Source organism: Patagioenas fasciata, chromosome 5, assembly GCF_037038585.1.
Source record: "Patagioenas fasciata isolate bPatFas1 chromosome 5, bPatFas1.hap1, whole genome shotgun sequence".
Lineage (NCBI taxonomy): Eukaryota > Metazoa > Chordata > Aves > Columbiformes > Columbidae > Patagioenas > Patagioenas fasciata.
This window is the reverse complement of record NC_092524.1, coordinates 37,075,294-37,098,194: the sequence shown is the minus strand read 5'-3', so window position 1 is coordinate 37,098,194 and position 22,901 is coordinate 37,075,294. Positions and strand designations below refer to the sequence as shown.

The window sequence follows — 22,901 nt, the reverse complement described above, 5'->3', positions numbered from 1 at the left end:
AAGACCAGGTTAAAAAAGAGGCACTAGGATCGGAATCTGTAAGCTTGTTTGCTTAAACATAGGTGAATTTTCAAGCTTTCTGAAAGCTTATAGCTTAAAATAATTTGAGTGCCACACTGTATCAATAAGCATAGTAAAGTAACTTGGTAAAACTGCCAACAATCCAAAGTACAAATCAATCATTACTGTGTGAATAAATTCATCATTCTTCTTATTCACCCAAAATCTCAAAATGAGATCCTACCAAAAGACAGCATACCTTAAACTCTTCGAAATCATGCACTGCATATGACATGAAATTGTGTCAAGATATTCAAACACAAGAGAGCATATTTTAGGACATACTCAAAGGCCAGATGTGCCATCTTTAAGGTCAGGTATCTTAAGAGAGACCTGCTATCTGACTTCTGAATAATTGCTTTTCTGTATATTTTTACACATTTGCTAAACTGTTTTCCTTGTTGTCCCTTATGTCATTATAAAAGTCATTCTGATACTTAGAAAACTTCAAATTCAGAAATACAAATATTATGCTTTGTACTAGAAACAGACGAATAAAATGTATCCATTGAATTTTTATTTCATCTTTTTTGCTCCATGCAATTAGCCCAATTACCTCTGGTTACTCTACTTTACATGATTATAACATGTGGAAAATATAAGGAAAGCTCCAGGTGGCCGCAGAGGAAAAAGTAAAAATAATTTTTTCAATTATTGGACACTATTTGTATCATGCTAGCAACCTACCATGCCAGCTTTCACGCTTTCTCCTGATTTCCGTCACATACCAATGCTGCAGCTTTTTTGTGGGTATCTACTAACTTTACACTGAAAAAAAATTGGAATCTTGTAATACAATCTATTGACACCATATATGCTTCCATAAAACTATGCAGCATTAAAACAGCATTAAAATGCAAATATACACAGTAAACCCCAGGAAATACTACCATTTTTCATTCAATGCTCTTTGGGAATTCATTTTGGTTTTGTAATTATCTATTCATTGGTTTTCCACCCCACTCAGCGTTATCTCCAGTCCTTTGAAGCTTGACTACAGTTGCCTTCTGCAGTCAATTTGAATCAATCCTTTCTATCTATGGCCTCTCTGTTTCAAGACGTCTATTCTAGGTCAGCTAATGCTAAAGAGAAAATTCTTCTGTGACAGTGAATTTTATGCACAATGTGGTTACTCCAGTAACCACATCGAGATAGTTCTCATTGATTCATAAGTGCTATAGAGCTGTAGCAAGAGGCCAAATTCAGAATTCCTTCTTGCAGCAGCTGGTATTTCCCATAATTAACCATGGCACAGCTAAGAACAGTCAGCTTTGCCAAATGCTTTCTGGGCTCTTAGAAAAATGAGTACCACCCTTAGCTGCAGAGATTCAGTTTTTGTCCAAATTTAATTTTATGTATCATCATATTAATTTATGGATTTTTTGCTGTTGGCAGACTGCTCCCAAGTATGTTACCGAGCCCCTCTATTCTCTACCCTTCTATTCCAATTAATACTGAATGTTCTGTTGTCTATGGGTTTACCCTGCTAGCTGATGACCCCATTTTTCCCAGAAGCAGTTCTCACCTGTACGCAGGCACCCTCAGCCTACAACCACTTCTATGCTTAGGGACCCATCCGCCTTGGCAGACAGTGTAATATGACAGCAGAACTTTAACCATGTCTCCAACTATTATATTTTAGGCAAATTCTTAAGTACTTGGCCTGATTTTTCTCTTAAGTTCACCATTTTGTCAGCTCCGACAGATGGATTTTACTGCTAGTTACACTTATCCAGGAAACAATTATTTTTTAAATTGGCAACCCATTGCAATCCACCAAGAGGAGATTTAGTTTGCTTCTATAATTTCAGAGACTGTGTTTGAATTAGGTTTATTTGCTACATAAATTTATAATGAATGTTTAAAAATGTCTCTGTGTTTAAAAAAAGGTCATATATATATATATATATATGCATGCAAACATATGTCTATATCCATTAAAGCATAGGCTACATTTAGGAAGTTTAAAAATATGTATGCTTATCCTTTAGCCAACTTAACTGATTTGAAAACACCCTTTTTTTTTTTTTTTTCCTTTTTACCTCAGAAGACAAGGCTTCCAGGAGAGTCCAGTTGCTACTCAAACTGTCTTCCAGGTTTTGCAGTTTATCTCAATTAGGCAGTGCCTCTTATGAAGACTGCACATAGAAAGAAAACCGTCCAAATACAGATTTGCTGCCGTCTATTGTCCCAAGGGAGTGGTAAACAGAGTAAATGCAAGAAAACTGAGTACTTAATGATTCTTTTACAATTTTTACCATACAGCAACTCTTTTATCTTGTCAAGCTTACGGGTAAGACAAACGAGGCACTGAAACCTCAGGGATACAGACATGGTCATATCATCAGACTGTAATAATAGTAGGTCCAGGATCTCCTAAACCCTTTAGTCCCATGCTGAACCTACATAATCATAAGGTAATTACACTTTTTTTGTACAAATGACACACTCTCATCATACCAAGTCTTTTACACACAGTCCCTTATATTAGCAAACAGGTCCATTGGATAACATGTAATACATTTCTATTAGGTTACCATTGTGGAACCCACAGTTCTACAGTTTCTACAAGACAGTATGTTTTCTCTGGGCAGTCTCTCTCTATAGAAAGCCTGTTTGTATTCTCTCAGCTGTCCTGGAAAAATAACTTGGAGGAAAAAAAAAAATCAGCTTCTCAAACAAAGTTTTTTTATTAGTCAAAGGAATTAGGATGAGTCATAATATCCATTCCCTACGGGAATATGGTTTGCTTAACCACAACACACTTAAGTCTGAGACCAATGTTTACACTGTGCCTTTTTAGCTTTTTCTTTTTTCTGATCATTCATCATTCTATATATTAATCTTTTGATTGCACTCCATTCTTTCTAGATTGCTTTGTTATACAACACATGATAAAAATATAATAATTACTATTTTTGTATGGTGATTCCTACATAATGTACAATTTTGTTGCCTGTTTGATTAAATGTTATAAACACTCTTATATGTGAAGCATGAATAAAGAAAACCTTATGTTAATTAGATAACTGTGTTCACTGCTAGCCTCTTGGAAGGAGTTAAAAAAAAGATAAGTAAAATAAAACTTAAGTCTTTGTGCGCCATTTGAGAACAAGTCTCAGAATGCCAACATATTAAATATTAGCAACAAACAAACTAAATAAATAACCAAGTAGATTTATTCAGCAAGTGGATCACAAAACTGCAATGGTAAAGATGCTTATTTAAAGGCAGCAGTTTGACAGCAGAACTGAACACTCTGAAGATCAGAATTACACTTAGAGCACTTTGTGGTATTACTAACTGAAGACAATTATATTACTGTAGGGATTTAGCTGTTACAGGATCTTACATCAGCAAGCCACAGCATACTAAACAATTTTTGGTATACTTCCTTGCCTGAACAGAGTAAGTTTGACCAATGTTACTGAAAGCATTGTTGGCATGTCTGGGTAACCTCAGTTGAAAAGTCAATGCATTTTTTAAAAATATGGAAAAACAAAATATGCAGATTCTACCAAAACTATTTTTTGCTGTGTGCACCTCAAATTTTATGATCCATCCCTCTTGCCTGACCTGTTTTTCTAAGTCAAGAACCAAGCAGTAAATGCTTCCTGATTTTTCCTGTTTAAAATGTCTTTTGCTTTTGTTACTACAAACACATATTTATTAAGTCTCAATTTAAAAATAACATTGGGAGTGGTCTCAGCAGTGTCCTATCCTGTAGGCTGATGATATTGCACAGTTCCATGCATGTGCCATCTGTGGTATCTCAGATCTGTTAGTAAAGACATTGATTCTTTATAAACATAAAAATTCTGCACCAAATATTCCTCTGTATGTAGCTGTCACAGAGGACAATAAGATTTGCTTTTCTGGAGTTCAACTCTGTTTAGAATGAATACCTAGAGAGAAAAATACGAAAAGCTGAAAGGGAATTAACAAATCTAGATGGAGACCTCCTCCTTCACTTCAATTTTCAAGATTTCCTTTATGGGAAGGAAGCAAAGAGAAAGACCCTGCTTGCTCTGCTAGACACTCAAGGTAAGACTAGAAAGAAATCTTAGTATCAATTTAGTACTTTCTATTATATAGGATAGAATGTAAAAGCAGTATGTAGCTTCCTAAACAGAAATGTGAACACTGTGCACTAGGTAGACTAATAAACCCTCTTAACATTGAGAAAATCCACAGTTAAGTGCAAGACCGGAGACACTGGAAAAAGACACTAAATGCTGTCTTTGGGAATAAAGACGTGTGACTTTTCGTCATCTTTCTCCTTATTCATCAAAGAATCATAGAAGTGTTTGGGTTGGAAGGCACATTACAGATCATCTAGTTCTAACTCCCTGCCATGGGCAGGGACACCTTCCACTAGACCAGGTTGCTCAAAGCCCCATCCAACCTGACCTGGAACACTTCCAGGGATGGGGCATCCACAGCCTCTCTGGGCAGCCTGTTCCAGTGTCTCACCACCCTCATGGTGAAGAATTACTTCCTTATATCGGATCTAAATCTGCCCTCTTTCAGTTTAAAGCCACTACCTCTTGTCCTATCACTACATGCCCTTATAAAAAGTCCTTCTCCAGCTTTCTTGTACGTCCCCTTTAGGTACTAGAAGGGTGCTATAAGGTGTCCTTGGAGCCTTCTCTTCCCCAGGCTGAACAACCCCAGCTCTCTTAGTCTGTCTTCATAGGAGAGGTGCTCCAGTCCTCTGATCATCTTTATAGCCTTCCTCTGAACTTGCTCCAACAGGTCCATGTCCTTATGTTGGGCACCCCAGAGCTGGACACAGTACTCCAGGTAGAGTCTCATACAAGTGGAGTAGAAGTGGAGAATCACCTCCCTCAACCTGCTGGTCAGGCTTCTTTTGATGAAGTCCAGGATACAGTTGGTTTTCTAGGCTGCAAGTGCACATTATTGGCTCGTGTTGAGCTCCTCATCAACCAACACCTCTAAGTCCTCCTCAGGGTTGCTCTTGATCCATCCTCCTCCCAGGCCATATTTGTGCTTGGGATTGCTCTGACCCATGTGCAGGACCTTACACTTGGTCTTGTTGAACTTCAGGAGGTTCACACTGGCCCACCTCTCAAGCCTATCAAGGTCCCTCTAGATGACATCCCTTCCCTGCAGTGGGTCAACCTCACCACACAGCTTGTGTTGTCAGCAAACTTGCTGAGGGTGCAGTCAATCCCACTGTCTGGCCTCTGAGAAGCATCACTTATCACTGGTCTACATTTGGACATTGAGCCATTGACTGCAATTCTTTGAGTGAGATCATCCAGTCAGTTCCTCATCCACCTTGGTTCATCCGTCAAATCCGTGTCTCTCCAATTTAGAGGCAAGGATGTTTTGCGGCACAGTGTCAAACGCTTTGCATAATTCCAGGCAGATGACATCAGCTGATCTTCCCTTATCCACCAACATTATATCCCTGTCACAGAAGGCCACCATATTTGCCAGGTAGAAATCACCCTTAGTGAACCCATGTTGGCTGTCACCAATCCGCTCCTGATTTTCCAGGTGCCTTAGTGTTGTTTCTAGGATGATCTGCTCCATGATCTTTGAGGTACAGAGGTGAGATTGACTGGCCTGTAGTTTTCCTATATTTCTATATGTTTTCCTATATTTCTATTTAATCTGCATTGGAGCATCAGGTGATAGGTACTATAAGGATTATAGAAAAACCCTTGCTGAAGATTGCCTATGTTTCCACAGTACATTTAAAGACTTTTTTTTTTTTTTTGGTATGATGACAAATTGTGGATTTTAAAATGTAAATGTTGGGCCTGCTACTTACTATATTGTTCTAACAAAGAAGCCTGAACAGCACAGTACTGAGCACAATTTTAAAATCAAATGCCTGAAAGGACGAGTGTAGGAACCAAGCCCTGGCGCAGCAACGCCATCCAGTGGCAATTGAGGACTGGAGTCCTTGCAATGCTCAGAGAGCTAGGAGCTCCAGGAATATCAATACCAAAACCACTCAAAAACATATTGTCTTTTGGCTGTGTCCTATTTCTCCCAGCAAACAAACAGTAAATACAATTTAGTACTGCTAATAATGGAGAAAAAATGTTTAAGTAGCTTCAAATCCATTGAATTATTAACAGAGACATTGATTACCAAGTAAAATTAAGACCTCTGTCTCCAGCTAGCAAATAAAGATCTGTGTCTTATTCTGAAGCACGAACTTGAAGTAGAAAGTCTTGCCACAGGAGACAAATTGCACATAGCCTTGACATGAACCTCTAACATTAAAGAAAGAAAGGCAACAAAAAACAGTGAAGATAAAGCTCTTTGGCCTAAAAAATTTGAGTGTCTCACCACTAAACATTGAAAAGTGGAGGAAATCCAAAATATTTAAAATCTCGTGGAAAACATTTATGCAACTGATCAGTACAGAATGTATCAACTGCAAGAGCATCTGGTACAACTCAAAGGTTTTTAAAAAATGCTTCAGAATGGTCGCAAACCTAAGAAAGTTTAGCAACCTCCATAAAATCCTATAAAGTACTTGTATAAATTTGATGCTTTTGTATTAAAATAACTTTCAATTTATACTGTTGATATTAAATTAGTTGGGTTTTTTTTAAAGTAAGGGTTTACATTTACAGTAATTTATATGTTTTATATTGCTTTTTTCCTCCACCTCAATCAATTTATTCTAGACAAGAAAAGACCAATCCCTAATAGAGCAAACCCTAACAGCAAAAAAGAGAATACTTATCACTAGTGCAGTGTAAATGAACTAGTACAATTTGGATTAGGAAGGAGGAGAAGGAGAAAAGGAGAAAGAGAAAAGGAGCAGGAGCAGAAGGAGAAGGAGAAGGAGAAGGAGGAGGAGAAGGAGGAGGAGAAGGAGGAGGAGAAGGAGGAGGAGAAGGAGGAGGAGGAGAAGGAGGAGGAGGAGGAGGAGGAGAAGGAGGAGGAGAAGGAAGAGTAGGAGGAGGAGAAGGGGGAGGAGGAGGAAGAGAAGGGGGAGGAGGAGGAGGAGAAGGAAGAGCAGGAGGAAAGGGAGGAGGAGGAGTAAAAGCAAGTTGATGAGCAGAAATACTAGAATACTATATTCAAGTTTCAGTGCTGTGCAATCACCCAACAAATGCTCGAGAAACCTGAGGAACAGGAACTCTAGTGACAAACACAGAATGTATTTGCTGAATTAGGATAGAGTCCTGCAAGGTACTGCATAGTTTGACTCCATTCAGCACAGTGCTTTAGCACCTACTCAAATCAACAAGTTTAGTTACACTGAGCAAATAACAAGTAGGACCTGCCACTTCCCAGCCAAATCTTACTTTCAGATGCAAGCAGGATGCTCTCCAAGTGTTCACAATTGGTATCATAGGCAAAGAAACTAAGATACAAAAAACCACAAGAGGACATAACACAGGAAGCCATTGGCACTTCGGTGCAAATTCTCAATCTCTTATTGTTCCCAAAGAAGTTTAATGTGTCCACAGCTAAATCCCACAACCAATGTTCAGGTCAAGGTTCTGAGCACCAGTGCCAGGATCTTTTAGCAAAAGGCTCATTTTTAATGCCAAAGAATTTCAGTGCTCACAGTAACTTCCAGGTTGGGATAATACCCAAAGTAATCTAGTTAAATATCCAATCAGCATATATTAATTATACAACATTTCCCAAGTTAGTAATTTGCTTGCATACAAAAATTACACACCACAAGGCTTTGAAATATCTGACAATTCACACAAGCTTTTGGTATTAAGCATATGTTAAATGTCTTGTAGGGTTCTAAAATAAATAATGATAATTTTCTGAAACCAGTTTGCAACTGTTTCTTTCATTACCTGAAGTCATTTCTATAAAATCATAGTACATACCCTATTTGTTAGAGATTACACTCAAAGCAACTAACAAGAACTGAAGCATTTCTCATATCACAATTACTGTCTGCTACTTGGGGACTGTTACACTGTCTTTTTACAACCAGTTTTCTGATTTGTGGCCTCAGCAAGTGAGCAAAAAGAATGTGGAGAAGGAGACTGATATTTAAATACTGTATTTCTTATTTTGCTTAGCAAGACTTGAGTTTGCAAGTAGTATTCTTTGAAACTATTAGAAGCCTGTGGCTAGTGCAATAAGGAGAATAAATATATAGAAAATCCAGACAAAAAGCTACACAGCTGAAAGCTAACACCTTTTAGGCAGCAAACTAGGTGTGAAGGCTACAAGAGTCCTTGACCACAATGTCAGCAGGTTAAGCAAATTTAATAAGCTATTTAATGACTTGAAGTGTTTACATTACTTTTCTCATGTGCTTTTTAGAATATTTCCCTCTACTTACTAAGTCTCACTCTTCTGTTGACTATCAGAAAGACAAACTCACCACAAACAAGATTTTGTTTGGGCATCAGAGAAGTGAAAAAGCATGACATACGTAATAAGACGAATTTTAAATAGTCTAAATCTTTTACAATACACTTTAAAATGGTGAAAACTGCTAAAGTAAGTGCCAACATTGATGAATTTTCTTGCAGAGGTCACTTAGGTCATTTCTACACTGCACAAATGCTATTATATAAAGATTTTTTGTACAAATATTGAGATTGGAATAAATGGAGTAAGGATAGAAAAGTGCAAAAGCATCAGAAGCAACACTTAAAATAACAGCCTGTGTAGATAGCCAGGGCCACTACTAACAGTAACAAAACTAATTAACACTGAGCATGTTATTTATATCTAGACCATGGTGCATATGATTCATCAGTGGAAAACTGTACACTGATAATAGGAGGAGGCTGGCAAGAGGGTTACGCCACATGGCCCATGCTGTTCCTCCTCTTGCTCATGGAATAACACCACATTGCATGTGACATTCTTTTGCCTTTAGTCCAACAGAAGACACATGATAGCCCAAAAAATACTGAAAATCAGGAAGCAAAGACAATGGGCAGCAACCTTGCTTAACACCCAAGACAGAAAAAATACACAAGATTTTGTGGCAAAAGTCTCACATCATGGTAACTGTTGATTTTTAGGGAAAACAAATAAACAAACAAAAAACCCTCAACACCTTAGGGGATAAAACCACTGTTTTGTCATCAGTCTAGAAGAACCCAAGAGATGTAGTGTGGATTTGACAGCTGGTCTCCCCTATAACCTCATTAACAACGCTGGCCAGATTGCTTTAACATATGTATTATCCCGAGTGAGGGTGACAATGTGCTGTGAATGAACAGAATCAACTTAGAGAAATATATAGATCTGTGAGACGATTTTCCTCTGTAAAGTCCCACAAAAAGTTTTGTTACACTAGTTTTCTACATCCAATTGGAAGGATGTCTGAGATGGCAGCATCAAAACTACTAATCTAATAGCTAATAGTATTAATAAATAGTACTACTAGTACAGCTATTCAGTGCAGCCTTGCATTCTGTTTAACAAGCTCTGTGTAGCTGTACATAGCTATAGCATATATTAATAGCTATACTTGTTTCAGACATTAATCAGTTTCTCTTCTGATTCTGGACTATGTCATGCGGATGCACCAGTGGAACTCCACATCAGTTGGCTAGTTCTGCACCATTACATGGTATCAACTCGTCCTCTGGGAGTAATTGCCAAGCTGTTAATTCACGAAGGAGCTTGAGCACTGGCTCCTTTTCTTGGTTTCCTTAGTTCTACTTCAGCTCTTGTCTTTCATTAAAAGATAGGTCACAGCTTCTTGTACACTGCCTGGGCTGTAGTGGTGGGAAGAAACAGCACAGGTTGGATGCAACATGGTCCCTGTAGAAGTACTGTTTTGCAAAAAATGCCAAGAATAAAACTCAATGACACGTGCAAGTGACTTTTCTTTAAAAGTCCCATTATTTAGCTCTTAACAAAAATTAACTTCCAGAAAACCTTAATAGCATCTTCAAATATTTTTTAATATAACTTTTTTTTTTTTTTTTTGGTAAAATAACATTTTCTCCAGCCTGTTTCTCACAAGCAGGTAAACAATTTCAGCTGACTCAATTTAAGATAAGCACACAAGGCATATATTTTATCAGACATTATTAAAGTTTGATGAATTCATAAGAACTGAAAGCTTGACAGACAGCAGTAACAGTTCCAACTGTAGTCTACAACAATACTTAACACTTATTAAATAACAAAATATCATCTTAGATGCCTTCATCCCAGTATGTAACCTGTCCTACCTCTCCTACAGACAGCCCCCAGTTCACATCTGCAGGAATGCTATCTATTAAGTCACAGATATGGTCATCAGTATATATTCCCATAAGCAATAATTAATACACAATAATCTAGAAAACATGAAAGGGTACTAATTGTAGTGCACTTTAGCTTCGTGTTTTCCTGGAAAGTGATAACAAATACTGTCCAATGAAGAAAGATATAGAACTAATTATAATAATGTAATGCTTCTCTTCAGTATTAATTATTTAAAAATAAATATTGTCATAGGGACTGCCTAATTAAAGAGAAAGGTTAGTGAATTTTTTTTCCAGAATTTAAGCATTATAGGTGGGGTTTTTTTGTTTTTGTTTGTTTGGTTTTTTGTTTTGTTTTGTATTTGTTGGTTGTGGGTTTTTTTTTTTGGTGGTTTGTTTTGTTTTGGTTTTGAGATATATATTTATATGTCCTAATCTTGTAACTTAGTATATACAGCTGTGCCAGAATTTTATGGGTGGAAGGATTTAATCCACAGAACCAACTAAAATTTTGTGCTTAGCAGTGTGCTTAGTGCTAACCAAACAAAATCACAGTACAGAAGAACTTAGAGTTTTAAAAAAGAAAGTGGCAACATATTTCAAACACCATAATGCAGGTCAGGCTCAGCTACTGACTGAAAGGCCCAGAGAAAAAGAATCTATTTTTAATGGCAAGGACCTACATTATTTGTCTCCAAACAAACACTGAAACTTCTCAAAATATCTGAGGTACAAGGAGTGAGGGATGCAGAAAGAAATGGGACAATGACAGTGTTTGAGCCAGTCAAGATGCCAAACAGAGAGACAAAACAGAGGAAGAAATAAATGAAGGAGTTGGCTGAAAGCTGCCCAGGGTCAAGGATTAAGCTGAGAGGAAGAGGGAGAGCTACAAGACAAGACAGTGAGAGGCAAAGGTGATGGAGGCTTAGAAGAAGAAACAGACGGTGAAAGGATTCCAATTAAGAAGATTTTAGGGTACTGTAAGTACCACAAGTACCACTCAGAAAGACTTTCTTGGCAAAGTACATAATCAAACTGCTTAAACAGCTGTACTTATCTGGCAGGGCAGGTTCCTTAGGATATAAGCAATAAAAAAAATTAAGAATTTGTCCACCAACACATTTAACTCTGTGAGTGCTGAATGTGTGCAGGTGGAAGGACAACAAGCCTGTCACCTATCAGTCAATATAAGTCAAAATGTAATAAATTAAATCAAAAAATATGTTAAAAGACTGGTAAAAATGCATTTCTGTAACTGTAGGATCACACAGTTCAGAGTCATTAAAGATTCTCCATTCTCTCCCGCAAAAGCAGCTACATTAATGTTTACAACTAATTATAAAAGAAGCAAACAAGCCAGCCTGACACCTAAAATTATTTGATAATTCACCCGCCAAAGATCTACAGCTACACTATTTCACATGTCCTGTGACAACTAGTACCTACTTTTTCTGCTTAACCAAGCCAGTGAAAGAAAGCAATCATTGAAGACTTCTCTGCAATGGTCAGATACTCAGGAGTGACATCTCAGCATGAGGACAGTAACTAACAGAAAGAGATCACTTTGGTTCGTGCTCATATTAGTCAGGCATCAGTAACCCCCCTCACTCCCTGTGTCACTGCTGACTGACCCATGAGGAACCCCAGCTATTCTGCATCACACAAACTTTCAAAAGATTCAGGTGACTCTTTTAATGAAGGCTTTTAGTACATCATGAGCCTACGGAAAATCCAAAGCCACCATAGCTGTTAAATATTCTCTGCTTTCACAGATTTCACAAGAAGCTAGAGGGGAACAGTACTTCCAAAAATAAATTATGTCACCTTTTAGATACCTTCCCTTGTGAAAACATGGGGGTGTGGAAGTGATAATGAATTGCTTAAAATAGTTTAGCTTTCTTTGAATAAATTAAGGTTCAAAGTATTTCCTGTGCATTTAAGCTTTTCCTGGCATCTTGGGGATTTTTTGTAAGCATGTAATGAGATGTAGTCTACCTGAACAACATCTGTGAGCTCAAGATTAATTTATAGAGGCATCCATGAGTGGATTCTCTTCAACTGTTAAAAATGGTTGTTAAAAATGGTCTGCATTCAGACAAGATCCTGTACAGCTACCACATTCATTCTACTGTCAAGATGTTGGTGCATATGAGTGACCTATCAGGTTAATATTGAGTGTCAAGATACAGTAATCTCATATATTCACGCAAAGTAAAGGTATGTTTTATCACAACCGTTCAAGAGCTTCAATCCCGGCTCAACATATGCCTTGGCAGCCCTGTTCTTCACAATTTCCTGTTATAACTGGAGCAGTGGAGAAGCTCTACATTTAATATACAGAAATACTATGAATCATATTTGCCTCCTGCAAACTAGATAATGTTTGTATGGAACTCAGGAAGTAGGTGAATGTAATATGATGTCACATATCATAGCTTAATAACTGAAACAAAAATTAACAAAACCATGTAAAATAAGGTTATTCCAGATCAAAGCACAATGTAGGAAAACCAGTGGTTCCTCCTCTATTTCTGCCTGCCCTAGGACCTGCCACAGGATTGCAATTCTTACCTGCATACATGCTTGTATTGTAACATCAGAGCTTTTCTAGACTCAAATCTCAAGTCCATTGTATTTGAAACATGATCAGTTAACCAGGCATTAAAAAGAGAGACCATCTTTTCATTAATACGAAGAAAAATTTAGAAAACAGCGATAAACTACTTCTGATCTACGTGATAGGAAAGGTATATAATTCCTTAAAAATAAGACTTGGTTCTCAGCAAGGGAAAGTTTTCAATTCTATATATTGACTGACATTAGAACAGTCCACTACAAAACAACTTAAAGTGAGTAAAATGTTCAGCAGGGTAAATTACACTGCCTCAGCTTTTCCCTTTCCTTTCTCCCCAGGATCAGACATAAAACTATAAAATGAAATAACTACATGGAATTAAATATTTCCCAAAAATAATTTGTCTAGCAATATTTATTTTATCCCTAATAACATTTCTGGGAAGTGATTGCCTTTCTGACTAACAGAACTCTTCTCAGATTAAGGACACACTGCAAAACATTCCTGAACAGTCCTAGGTCACTGCAACAAGACAGTAGATAAGATGGGTGTAAGTAGTGTTATTGAAAGGGGATACATTTATTTTACAGTATCAGAGGAAAAAAAAAAAAATAAAAAGAACATGAGTCAAATGTCTGACTAGCTCAGTATCCCACATCTGACAGAGCCCCATGCCTAAGGAAGTGTGTAAGAACATGCAAGCACATAAGATACTTCCTCCACATACTCCCGCCCTCCCACCATGTACAACTGGGACACCTGTTTTCGTGCCAGCTGTTCAGTAATTAATCCTCAGCAGACATCTACTCCTAGTGTCCCCTGTGCTGATGTAAATGTTGGGCTCTGCAGTATCCTTTGGAAAAAGTGTTCCATAGTTCAGGTACATGCTGCATGAAGGACTATGTCCTTTTGCTTCTTCTGAACCCGGCTCCCACAAATATCCTTTGGTGCACTTCAGCTGGTGCACTGGAGAGACAGCGGAAAGTCCAGCCCTGTCAAACCTCTCCAGTCACTCACAGTTTTACAATCTCTACCATGTGTCTTGTCAGTTTTATATTTTCTTCTAGGCTGAAGAAAGTATTTTGTTATTCCTCACATGAGATCTATTTTTGTCCTTTAAAACATCCTGTTCTTCTCTGAACACCACCTGGTTTTGCCACACAGTTTCTGAGAGAAAGAAATCAGAACTGCAAAACATTTGAAGCTTGAGAGCACTAGATCTTGTAAAATGGCATAATGTTTATTGTTTTGATTTATTTTCTAAAAATTCCTAGCACTTGATGGGAAGAGCAATCCCATGTCCTTACAAAATGGAGTGCAAGAGACTTACAGGTTTAACCAATCAGTTAACAGGGAATGTTGGGGTGGGGTGGGGGGTTACATACAAGGGATGTTTCTGGGGGAATATGAAAGGTGGATTGGAAAATTTGTACCCTCTAAGTACCTCAGTCACTGGGGAAAGAAGGAGGGGTCACCTGTGTCTGGGGATTAGGATAAGTAGGGGGTTGTGTCTTCCTGTGTTTTTGAGAGATTGCATAGGGACACCGGTGGTGTCTCCCTTTATTGGAGTAAAGGCTTTTTTTTGTTTTGTTTTACTCCTCTGTCTCCTCTTTGAACATTTACCTCTAGTGAAGCCAATTTCTATAAACACTCTATGTGCTTTTTTGAAAGCTATTGATTTTTCAGCAAATATTTACATAGACCTATCTGCCATGACTCAAAGATCTTATTCGTGAAAGGTATTGGTCAGCTTCTTTTTATATATGAAGTGAAATTGTATTTGTTTAATGCATAGCTTCCTATTTATTTCCTTGAATTTCACCTGCCTTTTTATTGCTCAGTAAGTGCTTTCCCCAGTTGTTCACAGCACTTCTTCCCAAATAGCATGATATGATATGCCTTAGTTAGAGCAGCATTCCTGCCCCTCGGAAAGGTCAGACTGGATATCAGGATATGCATCCTCAGGCACAGCAACATGGATTTTACAGTTAGAGATGAAGACAGACTAGGACTGAGGGAACTGTGGGGCTGTTGAAAAAGAGGAGAATGAAAGGAGAACAGTACAATGGAGGAGGTTTCAGAAGTCATGAGGGAACATGTCACTCTAGAATAGCTGTCTCTCAACACTACTCATTTCCTTTGTATTACAGTAAGTTTCAATAAAGGACTGGATAATTTTAGCAATCTTAAAACTACTGATCAGAAATTAGGCAAAAAAGTAACTCAATAGTTACTGCCTACATTTCTTTTTAACACAGTCTATTTACTCATATTTCAACAAGTATCTCCTGAAATGGCAAGCAACATTTCCGAGTCTCATCTCTGAGACATCTACACATTAAAATCAGTCAAGTCTGGAGACAGCTTTTTTATTTTTTTTTAAAGCACATTTTTAGACATACTTTTTTTCAGGCCTAGTATACAGCTGATTGTATAACATCTGCAAGATACTACATTCATGTTCAATAACACTTGCACATCGAAATAACTGTATAAACCACCAGAAGAAGCCAGAAGTATCTTAGCTTTATCAAGGCTTTCTCAAACCCAAGGGGTTCTATTATGAAACAGAAGAAAACATTCGCCATTATGTAACCTGGCCATTTGTATTGGCCTCAGTCAGGTCTTGCAGAGCAAAACAAAGCCTTAGATGTCTAAGCATCTAAAAAGCAGTCTGCTTAATTCACTTGAAAATATTTCTGTCATTCAACTCTTTTTTGAAACTGTTCCATGCAGTTATGTTACATTACTGAGGAAAAAATAAGCTGTATTCTTTTGAAAATTCAAGGTCTAATTAAAAGGTGTTTCATTAGCCAAATGGATTTTTGTCACATGAAATTTTTCACTGGCGTGCTAATGAACCAGATATAAATACCAGTCATTACTTCAATCCAGTAACCTCAAGGCTGCCAGTACTACATTTACTTTTAAAATAAAATTACAACTTAGCAATTGTTGGCCACCTAGTATATAATTTTGCTTTGGAAAGCATTCCTATTTAAATCCAGCATAAGTACATATTTGCTGCCAGTCTTGCTTCAAGCTAAGCACACATTCAGGACTGTTCTTGAAAAGGTGGTTTTCTCTTTCAAGACACAGTGATAAAGCATACCACTATATCAATGTGACAGCAAAACACTATTGGTCATATTTCTGATTCATACTAAAGATATACTTTATATTTTAAAATTCTTTCATCTTCAACATGTAGATGCCAAAGGAACCAAATGAGAGGCATAATTTTGTTTTACTTCTGTTGCTCACAGTTCCGTTGGAACAGTAAACCTGTTATGCAAATTCTGTACATTGGCCAAAGGTCTCTCAAGTTGGTCCTCCTGAGCCCTATACTTGTGTCAGCAAGAAGGAAAATTAGTTTCACTTCATCAAAACCTCTATTAGGACTGAAAAAAAGGGGATGCTATTTCAGAGGACTGAGGATGATAAAATAATTTTCCAGAATAAAATCTCTTAAGTTTTACTGTTGAAAGTCAAATGAAGTGCTTTAGTATACTGACACAGAGACAATGACATAATTATACTTAACTAGAAGTGTAGCACAGAAATGCAGGTAGTTCCAAGAAGAATCATGCAGAATTAAGTAGAGTTCAATTTCTAGAACAATGAACAGAGTACGAAGTATCAAAATGTATTATGGTATTCAGATGTGTTTTTACTTTTTTTTTTTTCTGAAGGAATACATCCAATTTTGATGAATTTGGCTGGATAAAATAAAAAGCTTGCTACAATAAAAAAAGCTGTCACATCATTTACAGTATAATTATTTGGATTTAGTTGCCTAAAAGAATGTTATAAGCTGAAATTTATTTACCCCAGCCTAAGAAGGTGGGGATCATTCTGGGTCAGATTTGCCAGCTCTATGCCTGTGCCTCAGACACCCTAGGGCATCTAAAACTGTGCTTTTTCCATTCTGCACACTTTTGCATCCATTCCAAAGACCTTGTGGAGTAAGGATGTAAGAGTGACTCAGAATTTCTTCTTTTCATTTGTGAAAAGATCTTAGCGGCATCTGTCTTAGGTACAGAAATGGGTGGCAGAGATAATTTCTTGTGAACAAGCAAAGTATGAGTTTTCTTCTTTCAAAAGGTCCGGATATGAAAGCACAAGTCACATGAAGGACAAAGGTAATATGAATAAAGCAGAAGTGATGAAGGGACTGTAGGAGTGAGTAAAGACTATTGCTGAATAAGAAAGTGAAGCAATGTGCTATACAGCTGGTTCATGAACACATCACCAAGAGGATGAGTGGTAATATTTTCAAGACTATTCAAAGCTGTGACTGTGTAAATATTAGTATAATTAGATGGTTTTGGTAGCCAAAGCCGCTAAAACAGACCTGAATTCCAAGAAACCTTTCATTTGTTCCGCTGGAACACCCAGCTGTCAGCCCAGTTTGCACATTTAATATCTATTTCAATGTTACACATAAGAGAATTCAACCCTCTGATGACAGAGCTGCAACTTACTTTACGAAGTTAATTGAACGTGCTTTTATACTCTGTCTCATTGACCATCCACATTATTAAAGTCTCAAGCCCAGGCTATGACACAGCCTTATTTGTAGCCTGAAATCCCCTTTAAGCCCATAGTCACACCTCACCCACGTGAAGAAAGCTCAGGGTCCTTGGTCTGTGCCACAAGGATGGAATGACCATAACTCACTGGGATGATGTGCAATGCCAGCCCTGCTGTGACGGTTTTGATAGATGCATGAGGTCTGTGTAGACAATCTCAGCAGCTGTAGCTACGCAAGAATTTTTCAAGCTCAAGCTACACTTTGAACTGTGTGAGTGTCCATCCAGCAAGTCTCATAGACCAAACTGGAAAAGCAGTGGAGTTGCTAGTATGGACATGCAATGCAAACGCACCCTATGTGACTGCTCTCATACAAAGCATCTACATTGCTCTGAAATACAATTACACAGCGGGGGGGGGAGGAGGGGGAGGCAGGTGTCAGGAAGTAGGACTTGAAAGCAAATAAGTATAATTAGAAATACCACAGAAGATATGGGGGTAAAAAACCCCTATTTAATTAAAAAAAAAAAAAAAAAAACAAAAAAAAAAACAAACACAAAAAAACACCAAAACTTCCTGTTCTGAATAAAAAACATTTCATTTTGGAGCTGCTACAGAAGAAAGTAATCTCACTGGGTTTCACTGTCACAAAGGTAGCTCTTTAAAAAAGGAGATACCTCTTGCTAAGTTCATGTCATTCTAGAAATCTGAAATAGCTTCAAACTGTAGCCCATATTCTGCAAAACCTTGAACAAAGCCTTTAGATTCAAAGTTCTCACTGGCCACCAGAATCTGAATAGAATGGAAATAAATCTTTTGTCTAGGTTGCAAAGTAAAATAGCTTAAATGTTATCCAGCCCCCTTGACGAAAAGGACTGGACAAATGAGGTGAAAAATATGGCTCTTTTGGCTAATTAGGCTTGGCCTCTTTTGCTAATCCATAGATTGGAGAAAAAACCCTCAGGATGGATTAAGACTGTCAAACTAAGCAATAAATTAGGAATGTCCATTTTTTTTCATTACTTGGAAAAATGTAAGAAAAATATTGAAATGGAACACTGCTTCTCAGATTATAAATTAGCTGACAAAATAGAAGACTGAATGATAAAAAGTAAGACACCTTTGAAAAAAGTGAAAAACTGTATGTGCTAACATTTTTCTTCCCAGCTTTGGATGATAAACATCTTTCATTTTTGCATAATTAAATATAACTTGCACTAATAAGTACAAAAATGAAATACAAATTAACCATGAGAAAGAAAAGCACAAACCATTCTTGGGAATTTATATGGTGGTATTTGTCTTGCTCATAATATTTAAAAATATACTTTTACTGTGTGTCAGATTTAAAGAACAAACTGTTGTAGTGAACTAGCATAAACATTATTAGGTCTATATCCTATGAAAGAAGCACATGAGAGGAAATCAAGGTAAAAAATCATTTACTAATAAATCCTTAGGTCTTATACAAGACTATTCTGCCTGTGCAAAAAGATGTATTACCAGCCAAAGCTGGTCTTTTGTTCTTGGTATATTATCTAGTTTTTATTATTCACCTAGAAAATAATTTTGAGAAGGCTACTCTACAGCTGATTAAAAAACAAACAAAAAAACCCCACAAAACACAAGGAAAAAAAACAACCAAACAAAAAACCACAAACAAACAAGCAAAACCAACCACACCACCACCTGACTGGTATTAGTATAGCTATCAAATATGTGCTCAAAGTTTAAACTGTAATGGCTATTTAAAATTTACTCAGAACTCTAAATTAATTTTAATATGCATTTATTTAAAAATATATATTCTCCAAAATGGAATAATTTTTATTTGAATAATATTTTTTCAATATTTTTTCCTTACTTAAGTACTTCAACTTCTTGAGACAAAATGAATTTAATTTTGATGAATGAGAAATTAGTAAACATTTGGTCAAGTTTACAACATGTTAGCAACTACATTACTGACAGGAATATATACTCTAGAAGAAATTTAGAGAAGAAAACCTCCAGATTTTAATTATCGTGAGATGAAATGATCCAATGCCAGCAACTTTAGAAGTTATATATAATGTCTTAAGTTACATAAAACTAACATATGAAAGAAAAAGCCAAAACTTTTAACTTTTACCTTCTCCAAAGGACTAAACAACGTTTTAGATTTCACTTTTGTTACTACAGTAGCTATCAGACTCAAGTATCTGTTAAAAAAATGCTAGTCAAGGGGTTGCAAAAATACTGAACTTCAGTGCTGCATAAGCTAAAATAAACCACAATTTTAGTAATTGCCACAAAGAACTTGGAATGAATTCTCCTGACTAGTACTCCTAATATGCTCAAGAAAATTCTGCAGCTTTCAGACAACTCTGCCTTCATGACTGTCGTGTTCAGTTTCTCTGGACATGGAAATCAAGTTATGTTTGAAGAAATTCTCTCACAATATGAACCAGATCTCATATACAAATGATGTATATGGGGTAAGCATGATTAACATCTTAGGTCACACAGAAGCACCTGGTATTTTGCAGGCAACAACAGCCAAAGCTGTGGGAGCAGGCTGGGAGTGGCAGGCATTTGGCCAGCAGGGCCTGTGGGGCTGGCAGGGCTGCTGGTCCAGCTGCTGGGTAATGTTCAGTGTGAGGGGGAAAAGGAATGGGAAAAAACACTTTTAGACTCTCTGCAACTTCTTCCTTAAGTTCATAGATTCATAGAAGTACTTGTTATTGGCCAGAATCCCCTGTACTACAGTTTTGTTATTTTTATTGTTTCTGTAGTGGAAACATTGATGCTTAGAGAACAAGAACCCGTGTTCTTTGGTTTGTGCATATAATAAGAATTGTCTTATCTTCTATTCATAAGCATTTAGTGGTTTTGGTGAGGTAAGGGGTTCCAGTTTACAGGGGCTGACAATCAAGAAATATTTTCTTCTCATAAGGTAGACATAAAAATACAGAAATCACTGAAGAAGTTATAGGATAGAAACAGATAATATCTTCCTCCATATATTCAATCTTTTTTAGTACACACAAAGTTTTTCCAGCTTAATTTTTTGTGGGTCTACAGTGGGTCCTTGGATTCACGAGGAAGATGGGAGTAAACGAGTATCCGGAGATGTTAAGGATGTACCCGTGAGAGATAAGGGAGTAAAAGAGTAACATTGATCATAGCAAAAATAGCCAATGAGATGTTACTGCTGTAACTTGTAACCAATAGTGAAGAGACACATGAATTGGTAAAACTGTATAAAAATGCACTTGTGGCAATAAATGGCATCTACTACTTTCATCCTGGAAGAACTTAGTCTATGTCGTTTGTTCGTCTCAACCACGACAATTTTCCAACATACTAAAGAGAAATAAGAGTAAACACGGTCACATACTAGCTAAATCATTCATCATTTATAATCTTAACCTTTGTAGTTTTGAATTATCCAAGTAAAAATCATTACATTGTGTATTGATAGCAAAGAAATGCTAAATGATTGCTTAGGACTGTTTCAAAGAATCTCATTGTATCCAAAATCCAAAAATGTCCCATATGCCCCTTCACTGTAATAATAAACCTTATGAAAATAATATCACTTTTCATCTTAACAACACTTGAAAACTTAAATGTAAAAAAGGTAGAATATTACAGAGCATCAAAATCTTTATCATATGGAACACTACAAGAAGCAGTGTACAGAGAATGTCACTCAGGTGAGGTACTCTGAATTATTTGTATTTCCTTCCTAACTTACCTCTTATTCTGGTAAAGAATAATTTCACACATCCTTTAAAGTTCCTCCTGCAAAACACATCCCACAGTTCTCAGCTTTTCTCTGTCCTATCTTCACCCCACTGATCCCAGCAGCATAGCACACAACCCCAAATTGCTCTTTGACTACATTCTGGAAAATCTTAAACACTTGGACTGAATGACAGGCCGCCATAATCTAAATGTAAAGGCAGTCATAATCTCATCCCAAAGAAAAATTGCTCTGACACAAACAATTAAATACATCATTAAACCACTAGGTGCAGTGTTTTAATGCTATGACTCCTAAATAATATTCACTACTTATAAATATTATTTAAATTTATTATTAATAGATTTAATGTTGTTTCTAAATCACAAAATACCACTCAATATTATTTATTGATACGATATACCACAGACACATAAATTACCTCTTTATTAATTTTCATTACGTATATTTTAAAGTACATTTTTAGCAGAGAATTTGCAGAATTTTGTCACCACTTTTACAAGCTGGATTTGGTGCAATGTCACTTTTTCAGAGAAAAAATACCAAAGAGTAGTTATTACAGTTTTAAAAAAATCCTATACACATTATTAAATTGGTTAATATAAATAAATCTATTAAATTTACAGAGGTAAATACTCAAATTTGATCTCAACTTACATATCACCGTGATTCATCAACAAAAATGTCAGATGAACCTTTTCTACCAACTTGTTTTAAATGGCCAAGAGAATTTATACAGATTTAATAAATGACAACTTCCACATTATGCCAGTATTTTACTTCAAGAAATTATTTTTATATTGATGAAAAAAAGAAGTGCATTTCATTACGGTAAGTCTCTTAAACTGAGTGCATGAACTATAATCCAGTGTGAATGTTTCGACCTTTTCTCTCTCCCATGAAACAGAAAATTGTTAAACTATGACCAGCAGAAAACATTAAGCTGTCTCTGTTTTTTCATTCCAATTTAATTCACTCGGTTTCCCCTCACTGATTGCCTTTGACTGAAGAGTCACATGTTACAGAGGGAGATGAAAATATAACTGTTGCTTAAGTGTGTCATGCTGGGAAGTCATTCAACTAAAACAGGAGCTATTTGTTCACAGCATCTATCCAGGTCAGTGTTCAGAGTGTCTTTCTAGCTCAGAGACTTTTGTCTTGGATTTTCAGTCCTGTCTAAATTCAATTCAAACTGTCACAAATCTACAGTTTCCACGTAGCATTGCCTTATATTGTTTACACTACCATGAAAAAGATTTTTGCCTTCACTGGGAAGAAATATTAATGATCTTTTGTCACTACCATGTGTCATAAGACTCAGAGAATGTACAATGATGTTCTTGAAGGAAATTGTAATACACTGTATGATGAGTAACATGCAGCTCTACGATGCACTGAATATAATAGGAAAACAAAGATCCATTAAAGAGCTGTATACTGACTGTGATTTTAGTTGCACATACTATTAGTGAACTTTGCAAGATTACTTAGCTAGAAAGGATGTGCAGACTTAACTGGAAAATACTAGATACAGCCTGAAACTGTCTACAGAAAGAGTAACAGAAATCCATATAAAAGAGCATTTCTATCTTACAGGCCTAAGTGGCAGTCAGGATACTTGTGTTATTCACTATGATTCAGAAAGCCAATATGAGGAAATATCTCAGAAATAATTACCTCCTTTTTAGCCACACTGAGTCTTTAGGTAACACAATTCCCATAAGATACTAGAGACACACTGAACTTTTAGATTGGGTAAAAAGAAAAAGGTTTAGAATAGAAGTGAATGGTATTTACGACAATG

At 36.7% G+C, this 22,901-nt stretch overlaps 1 protein-coding gene across 2 annotated transcripts in view; it reads right to left on the bottom strand.

Moving 5' to 3' along the window:
- The window catches only part of FMN1 (formin 1), a 204,878-nt gene that overhangs the window by 155,112 nt on the left and 26,865 nt on the right, over positions 1-22,901 (bottom strand). The gene's annotated exons all lie outside the window — the stretch shown is intronic.